This window comes from Vulpes vulpes, chromosome X, assembly GCF_048418805.1.
Source record: "Vulpes vulpes isolate BD-2025 chromosome X, VulVul3, whole genome shotgun sequence".
Lineage (NCBI taxonomy): Eukaryota > Metazoa > Chordata > Mammalia > Carnivora > Canidae > Vulpes > Vulpes vulpes.
Window position 1 is genome coordinate 110095803 of NC_132796.1, and position 13066 is coordinate 110108868.

A 13066-nucleotide genomic window follows, 5' to 3' on the forward strand; every position below is an offset into this window, starting at 1 on the left:
CTACCTCTAGGAATAGAATCAAAGGCACAGATGCGTGGATTATTTTTTAGTTCTAAAAATTTGCCAGGAGAATTTTCTATTAATTCATAGGACCTTCTGAGGGCTAGCAAGGCAAGAGGAGAAATTTGTTAACTAGTAAGCATGCTAGGCTAATGATTTTAATTTCTGGTTTCCTATTATTGCCCACAGGTATATGTAAGCATAATGAACTACCTTCAGTTAGTTGAGCACACATTAGAGTCTCACTTGGGTGCCCCTGCTATGAGCCCCCACGGCACCTTGTACTTCCCTCTTAGAAAGCTTGCCCAGCTACATAGTACATACTACTCCATGATCTTGCTCAGTGCTGTGCTCCCGGCATGGCTGGCACAAGGGAGACATCCAATGAATTGACATCAAAGCAAACAGGTCTCCACTCATTCCACAGTGTGTCATGAAGTTTTTCAAAAACAAATTAGCAAGTAGGATGGAGGCTTTTGAAATTGAATAAATAAAGAGGTGTCATTACAACAATGGAGAGCTTTTTTAAAGATTATATTGATTTATCTGAGAGAGAGAGCATGAGCAAAGGGAGGGAGAGGGACAAGCAGACTTCCTGCTGAGCAGGGATTTCGATGTGGGGCTCGATCCCAGGACCCTGAGATCATGACCTGAGCCAAAGGCAGATGCTTCACTGACTGAGCCGCTCAGGTGCCCTCCAAGGAGGAGATCTTATAAACCACTTCAAGAAGCCAAGCCCCTCAGAATTAGGGTTTCAGTTTTTAAATTTTCTTAGCACTTATTCATTCATTACTTCAGGTAACTCACACCCTGGCAGGAAAGACAGACGTTGAAGAAGTAATTGCAATATAGCCCGATGAATGTAATGACAGGAGAATTTGGAGTCACTGACCACTGTGAAAGTACAGAGCAGGGGGATTTTATCCAGACCTAAGAGGTCAGGAGGGTTTCTCTGAAAAAGTTAAGCAAATCACAAGTATAACGCGTTTCTTAACCATGTTCAGCAACATGTTTTACACACATGAGGCCCTTGAAGCTATTTATCAAGGAAATATATAATCATGGCAGTATAATTGTTGGCCTAAGCATTGGATACTATTTAAGAAGTTATAAATCTAAACAAGTATCCCCACCCATGCACACATAGACACATAGAGTATTCACTAATTACATACGCCTATTTATCTCTGGCATCCCTAGCTACCTGAAACTGCTTCTGCAAACAGCTTTGTTGTTGGTCCTCAACTTTTGATTTTAAGTTAGCTGTTCCCCTTCCCAGAAAGGGATTTTTTGCATGTCTGGGCACATGTGTGCAGGTATGTACACAAGTGTGCATGTCTGTCATTCGTGCCCATTTTCACTAAGTGCGCGAATGCATGTTTTTCACACCCATCCTTCTGGGAATAGGTTTCAAGTGGCGTATGCTTGCAGCATCACATTTCAGTTCATTTCGATGCAAAACTGACATCCTGGGGTATAGAAAAGAAAACGGATACTTCTGAATTGCTTAGGAAATTCACTGAAGATGATTTTTGAAATTGTTCTTGAGGCAGGAAAAAACCCAGAATTTCATTTAAATCTATCACCACACCTTATGCAGGACTTCAGGAGGGGTCGCTCTTTTGGAGCGCTGTTCTTTTGGAGCTAAAAGAGGCTTACAAATATTGTCCAAAGGCACTTTATCTGATAGAGAACTGAAGCCAGTGAACTAGAACACGTTATCTAAGTGGATGAACAAGCACAGAAGCTCTTGTTAAGGAATAGGAATAAATAAATTGAGCCATGTGGCACATTTAAGAACCAGATAAATTTGGGGCCCCTGGGTGACTCAGTCGGTTAAGCATCTGACTAGTGATTTTGGCTCCTATCATGATCTCAGGATCGTGAGATCGAGCTCTGAGTCAGGCTCTACACTGAGTGTGGAGTCTGCTTGAGGTTCTCTCTCTCTGTCTTCCTCTGCCCTCCACCATGCTCTCTCTCTAAAATAAATACAATCTTAAAAAAAGAACTAGATAAGTGCCTAATACTCTAAAAAAGTCTTAACCTCAAATACATGGGGGTTAAAAAACCCCATATCTTAAAAATATTTCTTTTTTAAAAAGATTTAATTTATTTATTCATGAGAGATACACACACACATATACAGAGAGAGAGAGAGAGAGAGAGAGAGAGAGAGAGGAGGCAGAGACACAGGCAGAGGGAGAAGCAGGCTCCATCCAGGCAGCCTGACGTGGGACTCGATCCTGGGTCTCCAGGACCACACCCTGGGTTGAAGGCAGCGCTAAACCACTAAGCCACCTGGGCTGCCCAAATTATTTCTAAAAAACATGGATATTTTTTAAAAAACTTCACCTGACTCCCAGCTCTAAACTCCCTGATGCTTGCTATGCATTTCCTTTTCCTAAAGGAAAGACATTTTAATTCTATTCTTTACTAGTAGAGTTAATGTCTTTTTCTTTCACGAGATTGTAAGGTCCAGTAGTGTAGAAATTATGGCTGTCTGGTTTACTGTTATATTCTCAACACCTAGCACAGTGCCTGGTAAATAGTAGGCACTCAATAAATTTTCCATGAATGAATAGATTCATGAGCCTATTACTGGAACCACTGATTTCATGAACAAATAAGAGAGTGATTTGTGGCAAATTTCTGGGACTTCAAGTCCTCACTACCTAAGAGAACCTGTTGTATTTAACAACCATTCGTGGAGGAATGGGATTTCTTTTTGGGGTATCCAGACTTAAGAGGTCAGGAGGGTTTCTGTGAAAAAGTTAAGCAAATCGTAAGTATAACGCATTTCTTAACCATGTTCAGCAACATGTTTTACACACATGAGACCCTTGAAGCTATTTATCAAGGAAATATATAATCATGTCCTAAAGATGTCCTAAATGAGAAGATGTCCTAAAGTGAGATAGTATTAAGCTATACTTTCGTGGTCATGTACAACTTTGTGAATATACTTAAAACCACTAGAGCGTGCACTTTCAAGTTGTGAATCTTCTGGTAAGTGAACTCTATCACAATGAATTTTTTTTATTTTTTAAATCCACTGAAGGAGCCTGACCATGGTGAACATCCACCCACTTCCGTGATGTGGGAGTGGTCTGACTTTGCAATTCCATAGTCCCCTAGAAGACAGTTACAGGTTTTCAATATTTACACTAAAAATTAAAATGAAGTCAATGTTACTGAAAGCAAGGGAATCTGCTACAAGTGGTATGACGCCATAGCTCTAAGGTTTACATCACCCAGCGTAGGCCTTGCCAAATCTCTGCTGCTGCGTGATACTGCTCAGAATATTAAGGTGACCATTTTTAAGCTCCCATGATATAGAGGACACATGAAGCAAAGGATATCCCAAAGGATTCAAGTGTCAGTTCACAGGCTACCTCTCCTCCAACCCGAGGAGACAATCCCCGTCCTCAAGAGGATTTACTACTGTGACTTTTCCTTTTGCCTAATCTACTTTTCTCACTGCCATTCAGGCTGATTGCTGAAACGTTTTTAAGGTGAAGGCCTTTCAAAAGAGAGAAGCTCAACCACAGGCTTTGCCTGGCTATGGGAAGGCCCAGTCCTGATGTTAAACCCTGACTGTTTACAGTAGTGTCTTAGTACAAGCCAATAGCTTCAAAGCCACATGTCAGGGACTGGGGAGAAGGGCCCAGAACACAGGGTAGTAGCCATGAAAAAAAGTTCCACCTGTCTTTTGGAAAGAACAGGCATTTTGGCACCAATAAGCAACTGAACCTCAAGATCATAGCAAAAAAACCTCACTGGGCTTATGAGCCTCTAGACAGCAGGGACCTGTCTTTGATTTCTCTATGTGACATTTAAATATCACCTACTACACGTGTGTAAATGTTATTAGTGCCGCCCTTTCGCTCTCGAAAGTATCCTTGTTTAGATGAGAATTTATATGGTCACCTTAACTAAGAACCATGCCTGATATATGGTAACACATAAGTGAGGGCTGTTAATATTATTATTAATATTACTGTGCTCGCTTTGGCAGCACATATATTATTATTATTATTAATATTACTCCTATTCCAAGGGATACCTCATTCTCTGATTGTTAGCTTTGAACAACTTTGAGTTATTATCACTTTTCAATCAACACTACAAGGCGTATTATCTCCGGTGCTCACATTAACCATTTAGCTTTTTTTTTTATTCCGTGTAACTATACAAGGAGACAACACAGTAATGGTTAAAATTTAAACAACAGAACCAAAAAGAATAGGGCCATAGCATAATTTTCTCAAGACTCTGTGCTTAGACTACTTCCTCTCTCTCTAGAGCCTCTTAAACAATTTGTAAGTTATTTCCTTCCTTTGTAGCACATGGTAATCCTAATTTGTAATGTCACTTTAGTCCCATTCTTGGGGATTTAACGTATTAATTTACAAGAAGTCTCTTAGAGAAATAAAACACATGGAGTTTATTATCACAGTTTTGTTTTTACCGGCTTAAGACCAAAAACTCCTAAGTAAGCAGGAAAAAAGAATAATAATGCTGATTCTCTCCAGTAGTAGGTAGCCCTGAAAATCTCTAAGGCTCAAATCAGACTGTGCTACGTCTCTTTTTCCAAACAAATGTCTGTTAATATCTTTCAGAACAAAGCCTGCAATTCACAGCAGGGGCAACACGGTCCTCCTTACTCTGACCCAAGCCTACCCTTCAGCTTCTTCCCATGCACCCCCCATTTCCTTGTGCACGTCAACTTCCTATCACTCAAGGGGACAGTCCTCAGTGTTCTCCCGTGCTTCTGGCTTGCCTTCTGTATACCATTTCCCCTGCCAGGATTGAACTATTCTTTTTTTTTTTTGGATTGAACTATTCTTGATGAAGACCAATCCAAAATACCAGCTTCTCTATGAGTCCATTCAAAACTCTTGCCTATCCCCCGTCCTTTTGTTTTAGCATTATGAACTTCAAGTCAGGTGGGTAGTTGGAAGGAAGAATGATATCACGGGAGCTGGGAGTTATGGGTTCCCATGATGCCCTCACATTCCCAGTGCAGGGTTGGCCACAATGTTTGCTCAAGGGCAGGGGTCAAATTCCTGTTCACATTTCCATTCTCTTTCTCCCCTCACTACCATAGGGCTTCCGCCAGAGTAGCTGTTTCATACATATTTGCTCAATGAGGCAATAACAGATATTCACTGTGACAACTACTGTCCTTATTATTTATGGCTAACTCCTCCACTGATATTTTTATAATAGTTGTAATATATAATCAGTATAAGAAGTCAGAAAATACAGAAAAATATAAAAACAAAAATCATAAAATAGCACCTCCCAGAGATAAAAAAAATAGTTCATATTTGAGTATTTTTTTCTTCCTTATGCTTGGTCGGTCTAGCTAAAGGTTGATCAATTTTGTTTAACTTCTCTAAGTAGTAACTTGTGCTTTTGTTGATTTTCTCTACTCTTTTATTCTCTATTTAATTTTCTTTACAGGACTCTTCAGGTATACCTGTTAGGTTATTTTTTTAAATATTTCTTTTTAAAATGTAAGTGTTTATGCCTATAAATTTCCCTCTAAGCACTGTTTTAGCTATATCCAATAAGTTTTTTTTTAAAAAAGATTTTATTTATTTCTTTGACACAGAGAGAGAGAGCAAGAGAGCACAAGAAGAGGTAGTGGCAGAGGGAGAGGGAGAAGCAGACTCCTCGCTGAGCAGGGAGATGATGTGGGGTTCCATCCCAGGACCCCAGGATCATGACCCGAGCCAAAGGCAGATGTTTAGCTGACTGAGCCACCCAGGTGCCCCAATATCAAATAAGTCTTATGTTGTATCTTCATTTACTTTCATCTCTAAGTATTTACTAATTTAATTTCCCTTGTGATATCTTTTTCGATCATTAATAATTTAGTAGTATACTATTTAACTTTCATATATAATAATCACCCAAATTCTTTTTTAATTTTTAATTTTACTCCATAGTGATCAGAGAATATACTATGCACAATTTCAAGCTTTTTGAATGTATTGGTAGAGCTTTCTATAGATGTCTAGTTGGTTGTAACATTATTCAAGTTTCTTATCTACTTATTCATCTTCTGCTTAGTTGTTTCATCCGTTGTTGACAGTGGGGAATTGAAATTTTGGGAATCCCTGGGTGGCTCAGAGGTTTAGCACCACCTTCAGCCCAGGGCGTGATCCTGGAGACCCGGGATCGAGTCCCATGTCGGACTCCCTGCTTGGAGCCTGCTTCTCCCTCTGCCTGTGTGTCTGCCTCTCTCTCTCTCTGTGTGCGTCCCATGAATGAATGAATAAAATCTTAAAAAAAAGAAATTTTTATTATTGTTGAATTGTCCACCTCTTCCCTCAATTTTGTAAGTTTTTACTTTTTAAATTTTGGGCATGTATGTTTATAAATCGTTACATATTTCTAAATAGTTAACCCTTTCAGGATTATAAAATACCCACTTTACCTAACTCTGGGGTGGTGGAAGGAGAAGTAGGCAGGGGGTGGGGGTGACTGGGTGACGGGCACTGAGGGGGGCACTGGATGGGATGAGCACTGGGTGTTATTCTATATGTTGGCAAATTGAACACCAATAAAAAAATAAATTAATAAAATATCCACTTTACCTCTAGTAACTTTAAGAAATTTGTTTTGTCAGTAATTGGTAGATAGTCCTGCTCTCTTAAGATTGTGTGGTATATATTCCCAAATTTTTCTTTTAGAAATTTGTATCTTGTGGCACCTGGGTGGCTCAGTTAGTTAGGTGTCTGACTCTTGATTTTGGCTCAGGTCATGATCTCAGGCTCATGAGATTGGGCCCTGCACGGGGCTCCCTGCTCAGTGGGGACTCTGCTTGGAATTCTCTCTCTGTCCCTCTCCCCACTTGTGTATGTACTCTCTCTCTCTCAAATAAATAAATCTTTTTTAATATAAATTTATTTTTTATTGGTGTTCAATTTGCCAACATATAGAATAACACCCAGTGCTCATCCCATCAAGTGCCCCCCTCAGTGCCCATCACTCAGTCACCCCCACCCCCCGCCCACCTCCCCTTCCACCACCCCTAGTTCGTTTCCCAGAGTCAAATAAATAAATCTTAATAAAAATTATATCTTTGAATCTTAGGTGCATCTCCTATATACAGTATATGGTTGCATCACTTTTATCCATTTTGATAATCTCTGAATTTTAATTTGAAGGATCCATCCATTCATATTTAATATTTTATTGGTAACTTTGCATTTATATCTGTCATTTTGCTTTTTATTTTCTATATGCCTCATGTCTTTTTGTTTCTCTTTTCCTCATTTATTGTTTTTTATGCATTATGTGAATATTTTCTAGGACATCTTTATTTATTAATGGTATTTACATGATATGTATTTTTTTCCAACAAATTTCTTTAGAGCTTAACTTCTCTGATCAGAATCAACTTCAGACTTATGATAACTAAATTCCAGGGTGATATAGAAAAGTTATTACTCCTAAATAGCTCTGTTCCCTTCTGCCCCTACTTGGTGCTGTTATCTACATACACATTACATCTGTATATGCTAAATCTCAACAATACATTTTTGTAATTATAATGTTATATAATTTTGTGTCTTAAAGGGACCAAGAGAAGAAAAAAGATCTAGCATTTATTTACATTGGTTCTCTTCTTATTTACATTCCTGATTCTCTTAATTTCTACCTGTGGATTCATTATCATCTCTTGTCATTTCCTTACACTACTGAACATTTATTCCCACCAACTGCCTGCATATCATTATTGTCAAATACAGTACATTCTTATATGCTGTAGACCCATTAGTATCATTAAATTTGTAATATTTTTATTCAATTGTATGATTCCCTACATAATTACTTTTAGTAGTATTCTTTCTTGTGTGTGAATTTAAATTTTCATCTGGGTTCATTTGCTTTCAGCCTAAAGAACTTATGTTTTATAAGCAGGGTCTGCTAGCCAAAACTCTTATAGGTTTTGTTTATCTGGGAAAATTCTCTCTCTCTCTCTCTCTCTCTCTCTCTCTCTGCTTTCATTTGTAGTTTTTCTGGCTATAAGATTCTTGGTTGTTGTTTTTTTTCCCAGCACTTTGAGAATGACACTCCTCTGCTTCCTGTTCTCCATAACTTCTTGTGAGAAGTCAAATATGATTCTTATTGGGGTTCCCTTGCACATAATGAGTCATGTTTTCTTCACCCTTTCAAGATTTTCTCTTTGTCTCGACTTTAACATTTTGACAATGATGTATTAGGATATAGATTTCTCCTTTTATCCTACTTATAGTGTGCTAAGCTTTTTATTTTTTTATTTTTATTTTTTTAAAGAATTATTTATTTATGATAGACATAGAGTGAGAGAGAGAGAGAGAGAGAGGCAGAGTGTGTCACAGGTAGAGGGAGAAGCAGGCCCCATGCCCAGAGCCCGACGTGGGACTCGATCCCGGGACTCCAGGATGGCTCCCTGAGCCAAAGGCAGGCGCTAAACCGCTGAGCCATCCAGGGATCCCCTGTGTTAAGCTTTTTAGGTTTGTTTTTCTTCAAATCTGGGGACATTTTCAGGTGTTATTCCTTCTTTATTCTCCTGGTACTCCATTACATGTACATTGGTGTACCTATGCTGTCCCACGTTTCTCTGATGTACTGTTCATTTTCATCCACCCCTTTCTTTTTCAGTTTTTAGACGTCGTCTCTGTTAACAGATCTTTGAGTTCACTGATTCTTTCTCATACCAGCTACTCTAGTACAATTTTCATTTTGGTTACTGTGCTTTTCAACGCTTGAATTTCTATTTGGTTCTTTGCCTGTTTTGTGTCTCTTTATTGGTATTCTCTATCTGATGAGACATTATCATCACACCTTTATTTCATTCTTTAGATATGGTTTTCTTTATTTTTTTAAAAAAACGTACTTATAATAGATGCTTTGAAATAATTGTCTGCTTAGTTCAAAATCTGTGTCCAATGAGAGGTAGCTCCTTCTGTTTGCCTTTTTCCCCACTGAATATGACTCACATTTCCATATTGTTTCACAATTTTTCTTTAAATAGTGGACATTTTATACATTTAGCAAGTCTGGATTTTGGTTTTGTTTTTTTCTTCTAACAGTTGTTGATGTTTTATTCGTTTTCCTTTTTAAGTGGCTTTCCTGGACTTAATCTGTGGTATCTCCTTCCCTTGCACTCTGTGGTCACTGGTATTTATGCTCTGTTTTTATTTTACTTCATTGAAAAATTCTTTCTTTTTTTGAGACTTTATTTATTTGTTCATGAGAGACACACAAAGAGAGGGAGAGACATAAGCAGAGAGAGAAGCAGGCTCCATGCAGGGAGCCCTATGTGGGACTCGATCCCGGGACTCCAGGATCATGCCCTGGGCCGAACGCAGGTGCTCAACCACTGAGCCATCCAGGCGTCCCTTGAAAAATGATTTCATTTCATCTTGTTTAATTTGAATTTTATCTTCCTGACTTCCTTTAGGTAACTCTTATTTGTACACGGCTTAGTTGTTTGGCAACGCTTGATCAGAGTTTTTATCAAACACCTTGAGTCAGTAAGTCCTCCATCCTTTGCCAGTAGATTTGTGTGTGGCTTGAGAGATTTATTTTAAAGTTCAGGAAGTTTTCAAGTTTCTAGCTTTTATTTTCCTCAGGGCTCTCTTAGTTTTCTTGTGTACATTTGCATAGTCTCTCAGTCAACTAGGAATATGTAGAGACTTTGTGTCCTCAAGTCTTCCTTATACAAGCATACAGTTTCTCAGCTGGCCTGAGTTATTTAAATAACCGGTTTTTTTTTTTTCAGTCTCTCCTGTGTATTTGGATGAGTCAACCAAGTATGTGTGGACTGCTTATTGAGCTTGTCCATGATTTGCTTGTTTCCAGGATTTCTCTGTTAATTTTCTAGCCTGCCTTCCAATCTGAGGCCCACCCCAACAGGGACTACAGCCTCTGGTTAGCAAAGCTACAGATCTTCCCTATTTGTCCCTGAGTATGTGTTTTCCATCCTGTGCTATAAATCAAGTAGGCCCTCAGTACCAATAAAGTTGCTATTGCAGTTTCACAGCCAGCCCCATACTGGTATCACTACTGTTCTGACTGAGCTCATGGGGGATGGGGACAACCTCGGGCCAGAACACCATAGACTCCTACAGTTCTTAATTGAATTGCAGTGAATTTTTGTGAATAAACTCTTCTCAATATGTTGTTTGCATTAGGTCAATTTGCATAACCCTTAAAAGGTTGTTATCAATCATTTGTCCAAACTTTTAGTTGTTTTGGGGATAGGATTTTTCAACTTGTTTACTGCTCCATAGTAAAAAGCACCCTCACCCATATGATTATATTTCTTACATAATTAATAATTGTATGGTAGTTCTTTGTGTTACGGCATCATTATTTATTTAACTATCCACTGTTGGCAATTTAGGTTCCATTTTTTTTTTTTTTTGCCTTTGAAATGCCATGAATATTTTTGCATGTGAATCTCTCTTTCCTTAAGACATTTCTATAATTGGAGTTATTGAGTCAAAAATATAAGCTTTTAAAGGTTAGAAATACATCTTGCCAAAATCTTTCAAGACCATAACAATTTATGCCTTCCCCAGCACTGTAGGAGAGTGTTTGTCATTCTATACCCTCATCCATTTTGGGAATTAATATTAAAAATATATGCACTAGATAATTGAAAAGATTCAGCATTTTTTGAGTTGCTTTTCCAAATATCTTTATTGGGCTCAATTCTCTGTAATTCTTTATTTAGAATTAATGGATTCTTTCTCTTTTCCCTGGCTGCTTCATTTGTTACCTTTTCTTGTGGTAGAACAGCATATCATTTCACGTCATCACATACAACATCAACCCCCTTTATCTTTCTAATGGAGCCATTTTTAGAAACAGCATTCTCATTATCAGTTCTTCATGACTGTAAATTGATTCATCCAATTCTTAAGTTTTACATTTTAATTAGGTCACGGGAATATCTTTTGACTTTCAAGGGGTACAAACTCAGAGTTCCTTTGCAAAGTAGTAATCCAACTTTTATAAAATTTAAGGAGAAAAGCAATGGACAATAAATTGCATTTTAAACAATTTGCTTTTATTAGAATACTTTCTTAATAGTGACTATACACATTTGACTTTCTCCACTGTAGATATAAATTGTGTGAACTCATTGATTATATTTTTGAGGTTATGATTCTGAACATTTTCTTCTAAAGCCCTTTTCCAATAGAGATTTATCATTGTTCATTTTTCTTTAGCTAGGATGGAGTCCAGAAAGATAACCAGTCCAGATTATATTACAGCACCTTGTCTATTTTTGTAACAATGTCCCTGATAGTGTTCACTCAGAAATATCTAGTGCTATTTATTAAAAATCTCTAAGAAATTGGTCTTTCTTTTGGAACTAATCTTTCTCCCTGATGTTATGTCCCAGTAAAATCCATTCACCTCACAATAGCCAGAATAAACTTTTAAAAATTCAAAACCCATGATTCTCCTTCTTAAGATAATTTAGTATGTGTAGATTAAGGGCCACGAATTTCACATCCTGGTATGTATATCCCTATTCAATGGCTTTGTTACTCCTTTTATTAAGAGGTAAAATGTATTTACCTACACTCTTGAATCTGGAATAGCTTTCTGCCTTGCTTTGTGCCCAAGAATGTGGTAAGAATGATGTGATACAAGTTCAGGAGCCATGACTTACAGCTACTATTTTCTTTTTTTTTTTTTAACCCATAAGCATTTTTGTTCTAGTCAGGAAATCAGGGTTGAGGGCAACATTCGCATATATTGCTCACTGATACATTCTTCTTAACAGAAGTGAAGCTATTTTAAGAAATATGAAAAGTTTTTCAAGACATCTGTTTTCAGGGACAGATCACAGTAACAAATACTTTGCAGAGCTGGTTCGTTCTAAAGTCTATCCCAGGAACAGGGGCAGCCAACTTTCATGAGGTACCAAGACATGTTTCAGCAAAAATATTTTCACTTTCCTAAAGTTATATGCTTTCAAGTCCAAATATATTATAAATATCTGATCCTTTTCTGTCAGCAAAAAAGGGAACACTTTTTTTTTTAACTCCAACATTGGTAGTATTTGTGCAGAATGAAGGTAGAATTTTAGTTGTTTTTTTTGTAACTCTGAATACAGGTGAAATCAGACCATCCGAAACTGTCCTGCAATTCACATCTTTCAAAGGTCTTTTCCTCCATTCACATGAATTCATCAGAGTCATTGCTGTCCTGATTTGAAGACATGTTCTCAACTTTCATCAATGATGAATAGCTCCTTAGTTCGTCCATTTCCCGCTTCTTCTTCATCTCTTCCTTTTCTCTCCTTTTAATTTCCTGAATCTGGGCTTTTTTCTCATCCCTCTCTTCCCAGTCCCTGCATTCCTTCTCTGCTGCTAGGTCAGGGAACCTCTCCATTTTGGTCTTTTCCAACCGGTTCAGGATCTCATTCACTTTCTTCTCCACAGTCACAATTTTCACATCCTTCTGCCTGTGAAAGCCTATCTGTCCCACATCCATGTCAGCTGTTTTCTTCAGGTTAGGCCACGGTGTATATACCACATTAACATTGTTCATCTTGCAGCCTTGAATGCTATTCACCTTCACAAGGTGGGCACAGTCCATCAGGACTTCCTTTGGAATGTCTTCTATCTTCTCCCTCTTATGTAATCCAAGGTATACATGAGCTGAAGAGAGTTTGTCCACATGAAACCAAATATCTTCAGGCCAGCCATGCTTTATTAGATCTTCATTTTCATATTTATCCTTTCCCATGTAAATAGTGTAAGCTGATGAGTTGACGCTGCTGCTGGTGAAGTAGAACACCATGATCCCGGCAGCGGTGCAGCAGCTCCAGGGCGGAACAGCAGCACTCAATTCGCCAGTTCAGGAGACCCTTACAGCTACTATTTTCAAACTCTTGGAATGCTGCTGAGTGTGTCATGTAAAGAAGCTGGTCTAGCTTATTGAATGATAACAAATCATGCTGTGTAACAGAGCCTTCATAGCCAAAAGCCCTCAGAAGCTTCAAGGTGTGTAAAGTGAAACCACATCTTGGAACTTGTAGCCCATC

At 38.2% G+C, this 13066-nt stretch overlaps 1 pseudogene; it reads right to left on the reverse strand.

Annotated features, from left to right (window-relative positions):
* Positions 1-11771: 11771 nt before the first annotated feature.
* Positions 11772-12830, reverse strand: LOC112927688 (coiled-coil domain-containing protein 25 pseudogene; annotated as a pseudogene).
* Between the last annotated feature and the right edge of the window lie 236 nt (positions 12831-13066).